This window comes from Pipra filicauda, unplaced genomic scaffold (assembly GCF_003945595.2).
Source record: "Pipra filicauda isolate LSUMZ 115617 unplaced genomic scaffold, ASM394559v2 scaffold301_size890592_pilon, whole genome shotgun sequence".
Taxonomy (NCBI): Eukaryota; Metazoa; Chordata; class Aves; order Passeriformes; family Pipridae; genus Pipra; species Pipra filicauda.
In genome coordinates, this window is record NW_024104423.1 from 24,469 (window position 1) to 39,088 (window position 14,620).

A 14,620-nucleotide genomic window follows, 5' to 3' on the forward strand; every position below is an offset into this window, starting at 1 on the left:
TCAGTGCAGCTGTACGGATGGTGGACAGGAAAAAAATAGGAAATCCCATCCAAAAATACAAAATTTCTAGCCCAGCAAGACCTCTCCAATTTTTTCTGGGGTTGATGGTGGCGAATTTTTCACCTAAAGAGAGGAAATATAAGATAGAGTGTTACTGTCATATTTGTCTTCACATCAGCTTCACAGGGTCCAGATGGATGATTGGATAGAAGAAAAAGGAGAATCCAACTCTCACAATCTCATTAAAAGTTTTGAAATTTCAGCACTTCCCCAGAACTCTGAATAATGATTTCCAGGAGAATCTCAGCTTTTGTGTAAGCTTCTAGACTTTTTGGTCATATAGAAAAGGTGCTTAAAAGGTTTAGAAAGAGAGAACAAAGAGACTAAGACCTATATAGGATTTTTGTATGCTTTTTTAACATCTACATATTTTTGAGAGGCTTAAGTCATAATACAGGAATGATTGGGACTAGTCAAGAGTCAAGAGTCTAAATATGAATCATATTTAACATGAATGCATGCCCTTGGAAACAACACACAATTTCTTTTTCTGTCAATCCTCCTATCAGAAAAACTAAATAGAACTAGGATTTCACCAAGCACCAGATGCTGTCCCTGAGCTATGAAGGGTAAGACAGTAAGATAAAGAGAAGAAAAACAATTCATTGTCATTCACAACTTTGTATTTAAGACTACCTTGCCCTTAAATGTATTTTGCAACCTGTATGATTCTGCAATTGTACAGCTTTGTGCTAAAGATAATAAAATAACCTTGAGTTGTGCTTCATAGCAACACAATCAATTAACTACTTACATATGGACAAACACTTGAATATATTGTATTGCTTCTGGATGCCATGTTATATTTCTCTCATAGACTGCATTCAATTAACTCAAGGCTGTTTCTAGTTCCTGAGCACGCTGTAGAACAAAGTCCTTCACAGAAAGGGCATTTGCCTCCTGTGCGTCAAGATATGAAAACTTTAAACTTGAACGAATCCTCTGAAAGTTTAATTTCAACACTATTTGTGCTAGAAAGTCTCTTTTTAAGGTCTGTTGTAGTTTAAGGCAGCTGAGGAAGTAAATCAGACTCCAGCTTATTGCTCACTGCCCAAGGATGGTGTAGTCAGCTGGATAAAGGCAAAAATGTGTCTTTGTTTTCCAGGTTTGCTATGCAGTTAAATGCCAGATGTTCTCTGGATTTTTTTTTTATAGCCTTTATTAGAAGTTATTAACTTTCTGAGATCATGAGTAAAGGGGCATGGCAAACCTTTAAGTTAGTTTCTTCTTTGTCTTCTCTACTATTTGTATGAGCCAGCAAATAAAAATAAAGTGTTCTATTTTAACAGCAGTATTTGCCCAGTAACTGATTTTGCTTGATATTCTGCAAATACAAGCTGAAGAGATACTGAAGTTATGGGAATTCTGGGATACACAGTTATGCTGTGTATTCTCAAATTATTAATTTTCTGTCCTTCTTAAATGCTCATATGGGTTAGCATTTATGCAAGAATCAGTGGTATCACTGGGTTTTCTTGCATACTTTTTAATGACCAGTGCTACTAGATTCACTCGGGGTGACAAATCGTGCTTTACCCAACTAATACAATGATTATTTAAGACTTTGACTATTGACGAAAGGCTATTTGCATCCCTCAAAAAATATTCATGCTGAAATATGTACAGAAATGTAATGCTTGTACCTGTGAAATTTGCAGCAGTTCTATGAAGAAAAAGGCAAAACTCCTCAAATGATTCTTTATGAATGATCTTTTCAACTGTAAATGTGAAAATGGGACCTTAAAAAATTCAACAGTCCTTTTAAGATTAACATAACTTTCAAAATAAACAGGTTTGTGCACTTTTTATTCTTGAAAAACGCAGCTGAACCAAGAAGAGAGGCCAGAGCTGTCCTCCCAGGAGAAGTTGTTAAATAATTAATATAAACCCCAATAACTCTCAGACACTTCAAACCAGGCACAAAATATAGAAAACTCACAGTAGTTAGTCAGTACATCAGAACCAGGGATTCAAGCCATTTTTATTCACTTGTGCAACTCAGGGCAGTTTGTTTCTCACTGAAGTGCTGTTTACACAAAGCATCCATAGCTGAGAAACACTTTAAACATCTTGTGTATGGAAATTCCCATTAGGAAACACAGACTGTGATATGGCAATTTAACAAAAATAAATTAAATCTAGACATGACCCTCTCAAAGGCAGAGCAAAGGAAGGTTTTCCAGTGCTTTGGGGAAAATCCTTCCACTGCTTACATCCTCTTTCAGAGGTTTTCAAGTCTCTTCTAATCTGCAGACCTCCCCACATCTTCACAGTATGGACTCATGGATAAATTTAAGCCTATGGCCAAAAGAACCAGCAGGGATCGAGCAAGAAAAGACTCATAGAAGGGTGAAGGTTGGACACTTGTTTAGCATCAAGATAACAGTTGTGCACTGCAGGATGTGAGGGTGCACACCCCTGAGCCAAGTCTGGCAAAGTGGGCACAGTCTGTCTGTCTGAGCCAAGTCTGGCAAAGTGGGCACAGTGAACACTGGAGGGAGCACAGAGGCAAGGCTGTTAAATGCTGGTTGTCACTTGCTGGGTGCTGCAACATCTGGGGTGGACACCTCCAGCAGTGGCATCAGCTTCTCCTCCAGCTGAGAAACCAGGCCAACTGGTCTCAAGCCCAACTGGTGCAGGGTCTGCTAACCCCAACTGTGGCATCCTTCATTCCAGGTGGAGAAATCCCGATGTGAGCCATTCCCTGGGTCGGACTGGGCACAGCAGGACAGGCTGTATTGCTGAGTTAGACCACCTTTCAGCAGAGACACTGGCTTTAGACTATGCCCTTCGCTGGGCCAGTAGCTATAAGCCAAGGTGAAAAGTTTAAGTGTGCTGCTGACAGAGAGATTTGTACTAAAATGTAGGTGGGGGCCTGAGTTAAGCCTGTGGTGAAGACATGCTCTTAGTCTAGATATTCCATCACAAGACTGGCAGATACAACATGCATCAATGTGCATTTACTGTCCTAAATCACACTGTTGGTAGTGTCAGGAAAGAAAAATAAATAAAGCAGAGAGGTAAAGACAAAACATGATGAGTGAAAATACATATGTGCATCCATAAGCACATGTACCCACCCCACACATACACTGCATGGTGTAATTGCATTGCCCATGATAACACCTTCAGGGACATAGTTCTATCTTAGCCATGAAATATAGATCCAGTTTTTTGAGTATGTAATACATTTCAATTGGTCGGTCACCAGTTGATAGTTTGGGGCTGAAGGAAACACTTTCATTCATTTCACTAAGGGTAATCATGGTGTGCAAAGCTGCTGATTGAAATGATAACCTGAAAGAGGGCCAGAAGTGAGAGAAAACCTCTCTGCTCCCTCCTGCTTCTACTCACTTCCCACTCCTCGGCGCTGGATTCCTTAACCTTTGCCACAATTTGCTGATAAATAGTCTGGGCTAAAATTAGATATATAGCAAAGGGTAGGTGTTACCATCTGCTGCATGTTGTTAATTCTTGATAGCCTGATAATATCTATTTTTGATGTTCTTTATTAGCTTTCTGGGGAGGACACTAGAGGGATAGGGCTCTAGTGCCACCATCAGTGGTTTTCAGTATTTGCTGCTTTTCTTCAGTTTACAACAACCTTTGCCACAACACAGGGGTTTTAGAAGAATGTGCTAGGTAAGACAGGAGACCACGGGTACGCACACAATAAATGAACTGTCAGTGACTTCTGGATCTGCTCAGTCCATTTGGCAATCAGTATGTCTTCTTTCATGCAACTGTGGACTGTTTTCTCCACTGTGATCTTTTTGTTGTTGTTGCAAGCAATAGTCAGAGCAGAATTGAGCAATACTAAATTGTCCATCCACCTTGGTTCTCTGGCAAGACCAAATCTCTCCCAAATACTAGGCATGTTAAAAAACCTATGCACACTGCAAACATAAGATTAGACTGGCAATGAGTGACTGATGGCTATGTTACCTGTTAAGCAAAATAAAATTCCCAAGCAAAATAAGTATTATTCTGTTCTATTAATTGGCTGGGAAAGTACCAACTGTACGTACTAAGCATTTTTACTGCTTAGAGCTAAAGAAATACAATACTCTCATTTCAGCTGGATTCTCAAGATTACTGTATTTTGTGACATTCAAAATCATGTGAGAGCATAAATAAATCTCAAGCAAATTTAAGTGTGGCATGACCTGAGATCAATTGCTGTGAACACCACAATGTACCACAGCATTGTCTAATAGAACATCGCTAAATTACATTATTTTAGACATTATCCTTCATTGCAATGCTTCTCCTTTTTCTCATCTCGTTCTGAACCCTTCATTTTTATTCTCCACCTACAACCATGCTCCCAAAGGTGGAGTAAGCAAGGCAGAAAAGCATACATGACTCTCAGCCTCTTATCTTCATCACAGGTCAAATTTTCAAGAAATATTTTAAAGGTTAGTAGTGGAGGCTATCTTTTTCAACACAAGCTTGGCATGCATTACAAGTTTTCACCGGGAATCCTAACCCTTATACAGACCCTTTTTTTTTTAATTCAGACTTCATGTATACTTCTTACTTCTATTGTGAAGATCCTCATAAAAGCTCCTTCATTGCATGCTACCAGTCATCTCTTCCTAGAGTCCATGTTGGTCATACTCAACAATTCTTCTCCTAGGTGCCAGAGATTCGGCCTGACACCAGCCGCAACAATTAAGTGCTTCCTCCTCTAATGAACCAGACGATGCAGCAGTCCAGTTCTCACTCCCGTTGAGCTGCTGTCCTGGCTGCGTGCCTCTGCCATCCTGGCCCATCTGCCCAAAGCGCTTCCTGAGAAGGCTTAGTTGTGTTCTTCCACCTGCATGAAACAGACAACCAAGCAAGCACTGCTATCAGGACTGGCAAGTATATTTGTTTTCAGCATCTCTGTGGTGAGTCAGTGAGACAGATGCACTGTTGAGGGCTAGAAAAGTCACATTGCCTTTTTATGAATAGCTGAGATATTCAAAACTGCAAAATAGCTTCCCAGAGGAGGTGAATGCGTCCCAACCGGAGACGACTCAGGCCCTCCTGGAAGGCTCACTGCCTGGAAACGTTAGGAGGTAAGAAATATCAACAGCAACTGTAAATGTCAAAGAAGAGAGTTACTACTCACAAGCGATACATTAAAGATCCCCATCCAGGGGGAAAACTGTATCTGATATTAAGCTCTCCCCAGACACAGAGTTCTCCTAAGTAGAGATGGAATACTTGTAACTGGAGTAGATACATGCTTTGGCTGCTTTTAGAAAGCCTCCTGAATTATTTGCCTTTTTCAATCTAAAGAGATTTATATCTCAACATAAGCAAGCTATACTAAGACAAGTAGAAAAAAGGGAATGTCTGCAGGTGAAAGTGTTACCATAAAAGAGAAAGCATAGCTCCAACACACCATGTGACCTGGAAGCAAGAATTGCTACTTAGCTCAATATTTCTAAAACCATGGTCTGTGATGTTTCTAAGGGTCAATAAAAGATATAAAAGATGTTAAAGATGTTAAGATAGCAGGAGAAGCTGTAGTTCATTTCTAAGGAGGTGGGTTATGAATGTGGATTATAACATAAGGCTGCAATGCTCACAAGATGGGGAACTGCAAATACCCTTAACTTCTAACAGCAGCTCAGTTCCTTCAAGGCAAAGGATTAGTTAAAAACACATGCAGCTGGCAATTATGGTTTGGTTTGATGTCCCTGTAAGACATGGAAGGAGCTGTGTCTGATGCAGTGAGTAAAAATGCTGGGATTACATTGAAAGAAATTAGTCAAAAAATAGTCACAGATGGTTTAGAAAATACTACGCCTGTCTTACAGGGAGGTGTCTGTTGTTTTTTACAGTCTGAATAAGCTGAGAAATTCACAGAATGATCATCAGTGCTGAGAAAAGTGGACACCAGAAACTGTCAGGCAAAGGGCTAAGGCTTTCCTCATGTAATCTAGCACATTTTCATCAACTTCAATGAAACTTTCCAAGTTCATACCACCCGAGGATCATCGCAGGTACCTCCTGCTATGAAGAAAGGTGAGAAAGACTAAAGGTATTGCAAAAACAAAATCATCATCTGCAGAACCCACTCAGAGAAAGAAAACTAAATACTTGTATCTCTAAATCTCACCCACATACTCCCTTCTCTTACAAACACACAGATGCATAGAGTATGCAGAAGGATAAGGACTGTTTGCTAATCTCTGGCTATTGTAAAGGAAGATAAGTAATCCTCTGTAATCAAATCTGTACAAAGCTTTCATTTTTTCATAATAAAACATTCATGTTACAGATGCCCTGACAGATTTTACCATCTTGCCATTTTATTGATTCTTAAATAGGAAAGCTATCATACTTCTGACTGCTTCTCATGAGGAGACTAATTAGATTATTTCATCATCTGGTTCATCAAAGCAGGAAATACTTAAGTGTCACAGCTGGTCTCAGACTAAATATCTAGTACCAAGATTTTAAATGAAAACTGTTACATCTTCACTGGGAAAGTATTTCATAAATGGCTAGACAGTAAAACAATGATGATAACAGATATCATCTCACATCTCTGGGCTGCAAAGGGAGTCTTAACTTTACCACTGCATTTGGATTTATTTTCTCTTGCTTTTGCTACTACTGTCATCAAACAGGCTTTGCATAATGAACAGATCTGGAAAACTGAGAGAGCTATTTAGATTTCTGGCAAAGATTTATGACTGAGAATTAAAAACTCTGAGGCAACATCTTCATTTTAAGTGAATCCCTGTTACTGATGCAACCTTTCAAAGCAGAGTACTCAACACTATGGAGGGATCAACTACAAGGATCCCCCTTGGAAAGGACCCATCCTACTGTACAATCACTATTCACTGCCCATCATTCCTTTCTGAATTTGTAAGAGATCTTCTTTTGCACAGGCCACTGCGTACAATAAGCAAATCCTCCTGTAAAGAAACATGTATGACAAAGCCACATATTCAATTTTATTGTGCTTCACCTTCTCATATGTGTACACAGAGGATAAGAATAAACAAGCTACTCATCTGAAAGAAGAGCTTTTTCACCATAGTGATTTGGGGTGAAATTGTCACCTGTCACCAGCAGACAGTTAGCAAAAAAACTAGGCTTTGAAGGTCTATTTAAGACCTCTAAAAGAGCAGCTTGATAATGGGTAAATCATTTCCTTTAAAGAGCATTCTCATGAAAATCATATGTAAAAGCAGAGTCTCCGTATAATACCAAAAACTCAATAACTTTGTTATGGAATAATATAATCCTATTTCTCTTACAGACCTATAATGTCATTATGTAAATGGCTATACAAAGCCATGATTATATCAACAAAATGAAATTGTTGTGTAAGACAGTTCCCAGTCTCTGTAAATGAGGCTTTTCAGCACTGTAGAACCAGAAAGTTTCCTCCTGTAATGCTAGAAGTAATGTTAACATTGTTGATTCCCGTTGCATTTTTAACTTTGAGGGTTATCACAATTAACCTTGAAGAACACAGGACCAAAAAAATAATATATATGTGGAAGTTGCATCATGCAGTGAAAATTGTAATAATATTTAGATTCCTCTTATGTTCTGCACTTCCTTGACCTTATTAGAAATTTAGAAATCCTTGTCATTTTGCCTGCCAGTTAGTCAGTCAGAAATAGCTCTTTGTAATCTAAACTCTCTTGGTTTTTTTTAATGAGTTAGGCTGTAGGCCTCATAAAATTTTAGATGGAGGTTTTGACTGGGTCACTTTGATGTGGAAAAATGTAATTTTTATGTCAGAACTATCTTTTTGAAGTTATATGAACCAATAGATGAACCATGAACTCATAAAAGGACACATACTTTCTTTCTCAACTCAGCCTAACTTTTGGAGTGCACAGAGTAATGAAAGATACAAAGGTTGCATCATTTAAACCACACATGGAACAGTTTGAGGACAGTAACAGTATCATAAAAATATTTTCAATAAGCTGTCTCCTGAATTAATAGCATATAGGTGTTACAAGACAATGTTATTAAATAAACCAGTAAAATTTAGCTACAAACTTTAGTTAATGATCCTATAAAATCATGACCCATTATGCTGATATTTTTAGCCTATTACATTATTAGCCTATTCTTTCAATTTCTAACTTATATATGAAAATTTCTGCCTTTGTGCTGGTTTTATCTGGGATGCAGTTCATTTTCTTCATAGTAGCTAGCATAGGGCTATCTTTTGTATTTGTGTCGAAAAAAAGGTCAGAAACAAAATTCAGATTTTTGTACAATTCGGCAACTGACCTGTAACCAGCAGAGTACAATGTCCACTGTGCTATCAATGCTGGCTGGGGGAACTGCACTCACTTTTTTATGTTGAAAAATGCTACCACCTTCAAAAAGGCAAAAAGATGGATCTTTATAGATTATAAAGTCTCAAAAGTCTTTATGAACTTGTCCACAGCTGTGATTTAGAGAACTATGAGCACTGCAGTGGCACTAACTGTGATGTGTACAATTCTCACTATTCCACTGTATTTTGGGCACTAGTTTCCCCTTTGTCTGTTATTTCCTCTTTACAGTCCCACATTTTCTTACACATTAAATGTTAAAGAAATTCTGTATAAGGAAGGAAAGAGAATGGAAAAAAGAGGAAGTCTATCACAGGCCAAGGTAAGGAATATCCCACCAGTTCCAGATGCTTAGAGGACTGTAGGGTCCACAATGTAAGGCAAGTAGAGGCAATGTTAGAGACAAAATGAGAATGTCTGACCTTCCTCTTCCTCAGCAGAAGGTATTGTTTGGTTTTTACACAAGAAAAGGAAAACTGAATAAGGGTGCCCAATACACCAACTAGTGATAATCAATACTGCTATTTTATTATAAGAGAATTTACTTACTTACAGGGGAAAAAAGAAGACAAGCAATTGCATATTGAATGTCGGGGGGAAAAGTCTTACTCAAATATTTGCCTTCATAGAATTTCATTAGTAGTATTTTAACCATGAATAATATCTCCCTAGCTGATCTAAAAAAAGTCCCCTATACTTGGAGTCAGGGCTATCATTTCCACTAGGGTCATTAAATGAGGCCTCACTTTGTTCTTTTGTTATCAAACAGGTAGCACCAGAGAACTGATAAATAAAATTCCCCTTGTGGAAAAGAGTCCTGCTACAGTACTGTTGTTCTATTTAACTTATTTACTGCTGATTCTTTTCTATCCTCATTCTTACAAATCAGACAACACAAAGATTAACAGATAAATCACACCTTTCTCTCATTTGGCTTGCATACTTTTTATACCCTTGTGGCGGCAGCCAATTTTGCTGTTGCCACAATTTCACATCCTCGATTCCAAAAGTGTGGCCACGTGGCACTTCAGATGCCTCAGGAAGGCTACAGTTGCCCATTCAATGACGCTGTTGCTTACATTTACTAAGCAGCCCCTCATTCCCCCACCTCCAGCTACTTGTTTACAACCCCGTGCTACACTCTGTTATGTACAGTTGTTTGTACAAACAGGTAATAAATCAATTCAAACCACACAATTTTACAGCCAAGGCTTCCCAACAGTTAAAAGAAATCTAAGGCAATTCCAGTAACACCAATGAGACTATGATGTAATGAAATTTGGTTACTGATATATAGGTGAATGTTAGATTGAAGCAAATCAGTTGAGAAATAGATGAAAAAGGAGAAATGAAGAACTAAACAGCAACAACCAGAGCTTATGGAAAGTCAGATTTATTTTGTCGAAAGTAAATGACAAACTACTAACTGAAATATGAAATGTTCTGAAACGAGTAATGGAAATTTCAGATTTTCTCATCACAGGGAAAATGCCACATTTCTTAAGAAAACACTGGGATTTCATTGCCAAGACCACAGTGTCAACAGTGCCTCTCAGCCCTTCTTTACATAAGACCGACAGGGAGCTATGAAGCTAAAAGCCTGAAGAGAGGCGCACTGCAGAGCTCTGCCTGCTGTTTGGCAGCCAGAGTGCTTCCAAGAGTGCTGGGATATCTGGAGACCAGGAACATTTTGAATGTCAGCCCCACATTCAGCAAGTAATCCCAAGACTGCCCATGTGTCAGGTTGAGCCACAGAAACAGCTTTCTGGGCAACATTTCCATTGTACTGTTCTGTATGAAGCTCCCTTCTCTCCTTAGGAACAACTTGTAAGACCCAGTTTAGGAGCACTGTCTTTCAGGAGCATCCTCTCTCAAACGTCTCTAGTTAGACTGGTCCATGCAAGTTGCTTCTGACAACCAAAATTTCCACTCATCCCTCCCAGCATGGTGATTTGTGGGTCCAAGCTTTGTCAATGCAGTAAAGCAGATTTTGTCCCAAAGGAAGACACGTCCCTAATAAGACAAAGGTCATGCCCTTGTTGTATGGGTAGCGGTTTAGCTACACCTACCAGCTTCTCTTCCTGTTTTTTTTTCTAACATCACGCTATTCCTGAAATAACATCAGCATTCAGTTACCACTAATGGAAAATACTTCATCATTTTAGGGAAGGGATTTTATGATGGCTTTTACTGTAACAGCAGAGCCCTTGATTCACAGCGGTCACAGAATGCACCTTTATTACTGATACTAGCCCTGACCAAAGCACTGTGGGACTCCTGATCCTGGGAGTCTTCCCCACAGAGTCAGGGTGTATCCAAGGCACACAGCTGGGTCACAGAAACATTTTTTAGGTCTTGCAGTTTAGACATTGGCTCTGTGAAACAGCAGCTCCTTTCCATAGCTGTGTTCTCTGCAAAAAGCAATCCCCACACAGGTGGGAACTGAAAAGTATGGGACAGCAATGTGCTGCAGCACTAGGATACTCCTAGTCATTATAACCTAAATATGTTACTGTGGCAAAAATTGTAAAGTCAAGCAAGATCCACTAGACTGTCAGATCACTCAGAAGATGTTTAATAGCACTGTTTAATATCTTCATTACTGACACATACAGTGGGATCGAGTGCACCCTCCACAAGTTTGCAGCAACACCAAGCTGTGTGGTGTGGTTGACATGCCCAATGGATGTGATGCCATCCACAGGGACGTGGAAAAGCTCAAGAATTGGGCCCATGGGACCCTCATGAGGTTCAACAAAGCTAAGTGCAAGATGCTGCACCTGGGCTAGGGCGATCCCCAGCAACAATACAGGCTGGGGATGAAAAGATCAAGAGCAGCCCTGCCAAGAAAGACTTGGGGGGGCTGGTGGATGAGAGGCTGAGCATGACTCAACAATGTCTTTTTGAAGCCCAGATGGACAATCACATCTTGGGCTGCACCAGAAGAAGCATGGCCAGCAGGTCCATTCTCCCCCTCTGCTCTCGTGAGACCCGCCTGGAGTGCTGTGTCCAGCTCTGGGGTCCCCAGCACAGGAAAGAAATGGACCTGTTGGAATGAGTCCAGAAGAGGGCCACAAAGATAATCAGGATGGAACATCTCTCCTGTGAGGAAACGCTGAGAGAGCTGGGGTTGCTCAACCAGGAGGAGAGAAGGCTCTAGGGAGACCTTACTGCAGCCTTGCAGTACATAGAGGATCCTTATAAAAAGGGATGGGTACAGACCTTTTTAGCAGGACCTGTTGCAATAAGACAAGATGTAAAGGCTTTAAACTAAAAGTGAGATTTAGACTAGATACAAGGAACAAACTTTTTACAACGAGGGTGGTGAAACACTGGAACAGGTTGCCAAGAGAGGTGGTAGATGTCTCATCCCTGGATACATTCAAGGTCAGGTTTGATGGGGCTCTGAGCAACCTGATCAAGTTGAACACGTCCCTGCTCACTGCAGGCAGGTTGGACTAGATGACCTGTAAAGGTTCTTTCCAAATCAAACTATTCTCTGATTCTATGAAAATATGGGACAGGTGGGACACCACAAGACTTCTTTCAGCAACTTGACCATTCCTCATCCCTTGGCTATTTTCTAGCCTTCCATTCCCTTTCTGTTATGTCCAAACCAAATAAGCATTAGCTAAGTCTTAAATAGCCTGTTGAGGCTAATGAACAAGATTCTCAAGGCATAGTAGCATTTATCTCCCATAATTTTATACTTGTTTATGCAGTTTGGAAATCTATTTTCAAAGTCAACTCTTTACTGCTGCTGACACCTATCCAAGCTGAATGCTATAAAGAGGTAAGAGCTACTCACTTACTTCACTTTTTTAATAATGTTTACTCTTGTAAAAGAAATTTTGTTGTTTCCACAGGAGTTCATGCCTAGAAATCACTATTCCATGAGAGTTCACGCCTAGCAATTACTATTCCAAAAACATATCTTACTGGTATAATTCTTTTTACTTCACAGAAGTTTAAAAATACAAGTAAAGGTCATATGCTAATTTGACATTTCAAAATCACACTCAAACCTGAAGCTTCATAAAAGTAAGTTTGATTATGACACTTGATGTACTCTACATATAGGAGCAGCTTAAAATCACTTCTTTTTGCATTATGAACTGAGATTCTTTTGCAGTAAGACATAATTTTAAAAGGCTTTAAATAGTGGAGAACACCTAGCCAAAGCAACTTCTATCATTGTCCTGCTAAAATAACAACAGATGTACCAAATAACATACCTTCTGAAAATTCTTGAGCAATTGCAGTTGTTACTTCACCAAACTGCCACAAAAAGAATTTACAGATGAAAAAAACTTCTATTTCATCAATGTTGTTAGTAAAATACACACTTCACCTTATTTTTCTTGGAATATGTGATACCAGAATAGAAAAGCAGAAAATCTCTTTTAAAATAGGGGGGGAAACCCTGTAATTTTTAGGAACACTTAAGAAGTACAGAATACCTAGGCTGCTACTTATCACAAACATCTCATTACTATCCTGTATTCCCACATCCCTATCTTCTCCCCTGTTCTTTCATTTCTTACCAACTTCGTAAATTCTTCAGAGCAGGTTTTCTTTTTCATACAAGGCTTGACACAACAGAGGGCATCTTTCCACCACCGAAGTGGAATAAAGTAATAATATTATCTATGTCATAATATTACAGATATTATTATTGTAGATAACATTTTATAAAAGAAAATTGGATCTTAAATTGTCCTGTCATATTAGCTGGCTTCACTCACTTTTTCAGGATGCTACAGATTCTGCCTCAGAGGAATCATTTCACAGACACTGAAAGATCTCATGGCTGGTTAGGAACGGCTGGGGTTTTGGACAGCTGGAAAAGTGTAAGAGGCTACTTAAATTAAGAATTAAGCATAATGGGCCCATAATAATGTTTAAAAGCTGACCCCAAAACTATCAACTGCTAATACCTCCATGAGATTTCCAAGTTAGCAACAGACTTTCTCCTCCTGAGAAAATGCAATGGTTTCAGGTTGGCTGCAGATGTAAGAATACCACTTCTGTCCTATTCACAAGGTCTTCTTCATAGGCAGAGCAGTGGAAAAGCAGCAGAGCAGTTGTCTGAGGCACAATTTTGTAACTGTTTATGACAGGACTTGGTATGACTTAAACTCCAATCTTCAACTTTTGACTTACAGTCTGAGAAGCTCAGTCTGGCTGCACAAGTCCTCTACATACAAACCATACCTGGTAGGCTGAATGCCCAGTTGCTGGAATTAGATGCTCAGCTTCTAGTTTAGTGGTGAACACAGGGATGCCAGGTTGAGATGGACTCAGTGATCTCAGAGGTCTTTTCCAACCTTACTGATTCCAGAAAGCCACAGTTTGCAAAGGGACTCCACAGAAAGGATAGATTAATAAGATCATCGATTTTTAAAGAGCTTGAAGAAGGTAATTCCCTTAATAGGGTTCTGCTGCATAGCTGCAAGGAGAAAGGGAGTTTCCTGATCTCTAAGATTGTTGATCTCTTTCCTCTGATTGCAATTAAAAGATAATCTAGAGTCATTCATAGCAGCAGATGTGGAACAGACAATACTGTCATTTCTTGTGCTGTTTATAGAGTACAAAGGGAAAACAATACACCTGCAACAGTTATGAGTCTCATACACTCATTTAGTATTAGATTAGACCAGCTTGGGAGGGCAAGGGAATTCTGGCTGGGATTGCAGAATCTGCAGGTAGGGAAGATCTTGTAAAACTGAAAGCAAATAAATAACTTTCTATCCCTTCCAGCTGTAGCTAAGGTTGCTTAGGTACTGACAGTTTAAAACGCAGACTAAATAAAATCATGCAGCAAGAAATGTTTTCCCTGGTAACTACTTTCAGTGTTACATTATTTACTTATTTCGAGTATATGTTTAACTACTGGGGGAGGGAGGGATTAAAAAAAAGGCATTTTCCTTGCTTTGTTAACTCCACTGCTCCAACAGACAAAACATAAAATTGAACAGTAATATAGGAACTGGGTCTGCAAATAACACACAAGGTTTTATTTTCATTTTTATTACAAAATTAACAAAAAATAATCTCATAACATTTAAAGTTTAATTTAAAAAAGTCTTCACAGGTCATCAGACTAGCAAAAGGAAAATTAAGGTAAAGAAGGTATGCAATGCATTTTGTTCCCCATTATAAACAGTCAGGACTCAGGAGCTTGCCATCAGGAAAGTCAGCTAGTCCAGCACTTCAGCCTCTAGTGCTGCAAATGAGTCAATGACAGAGGC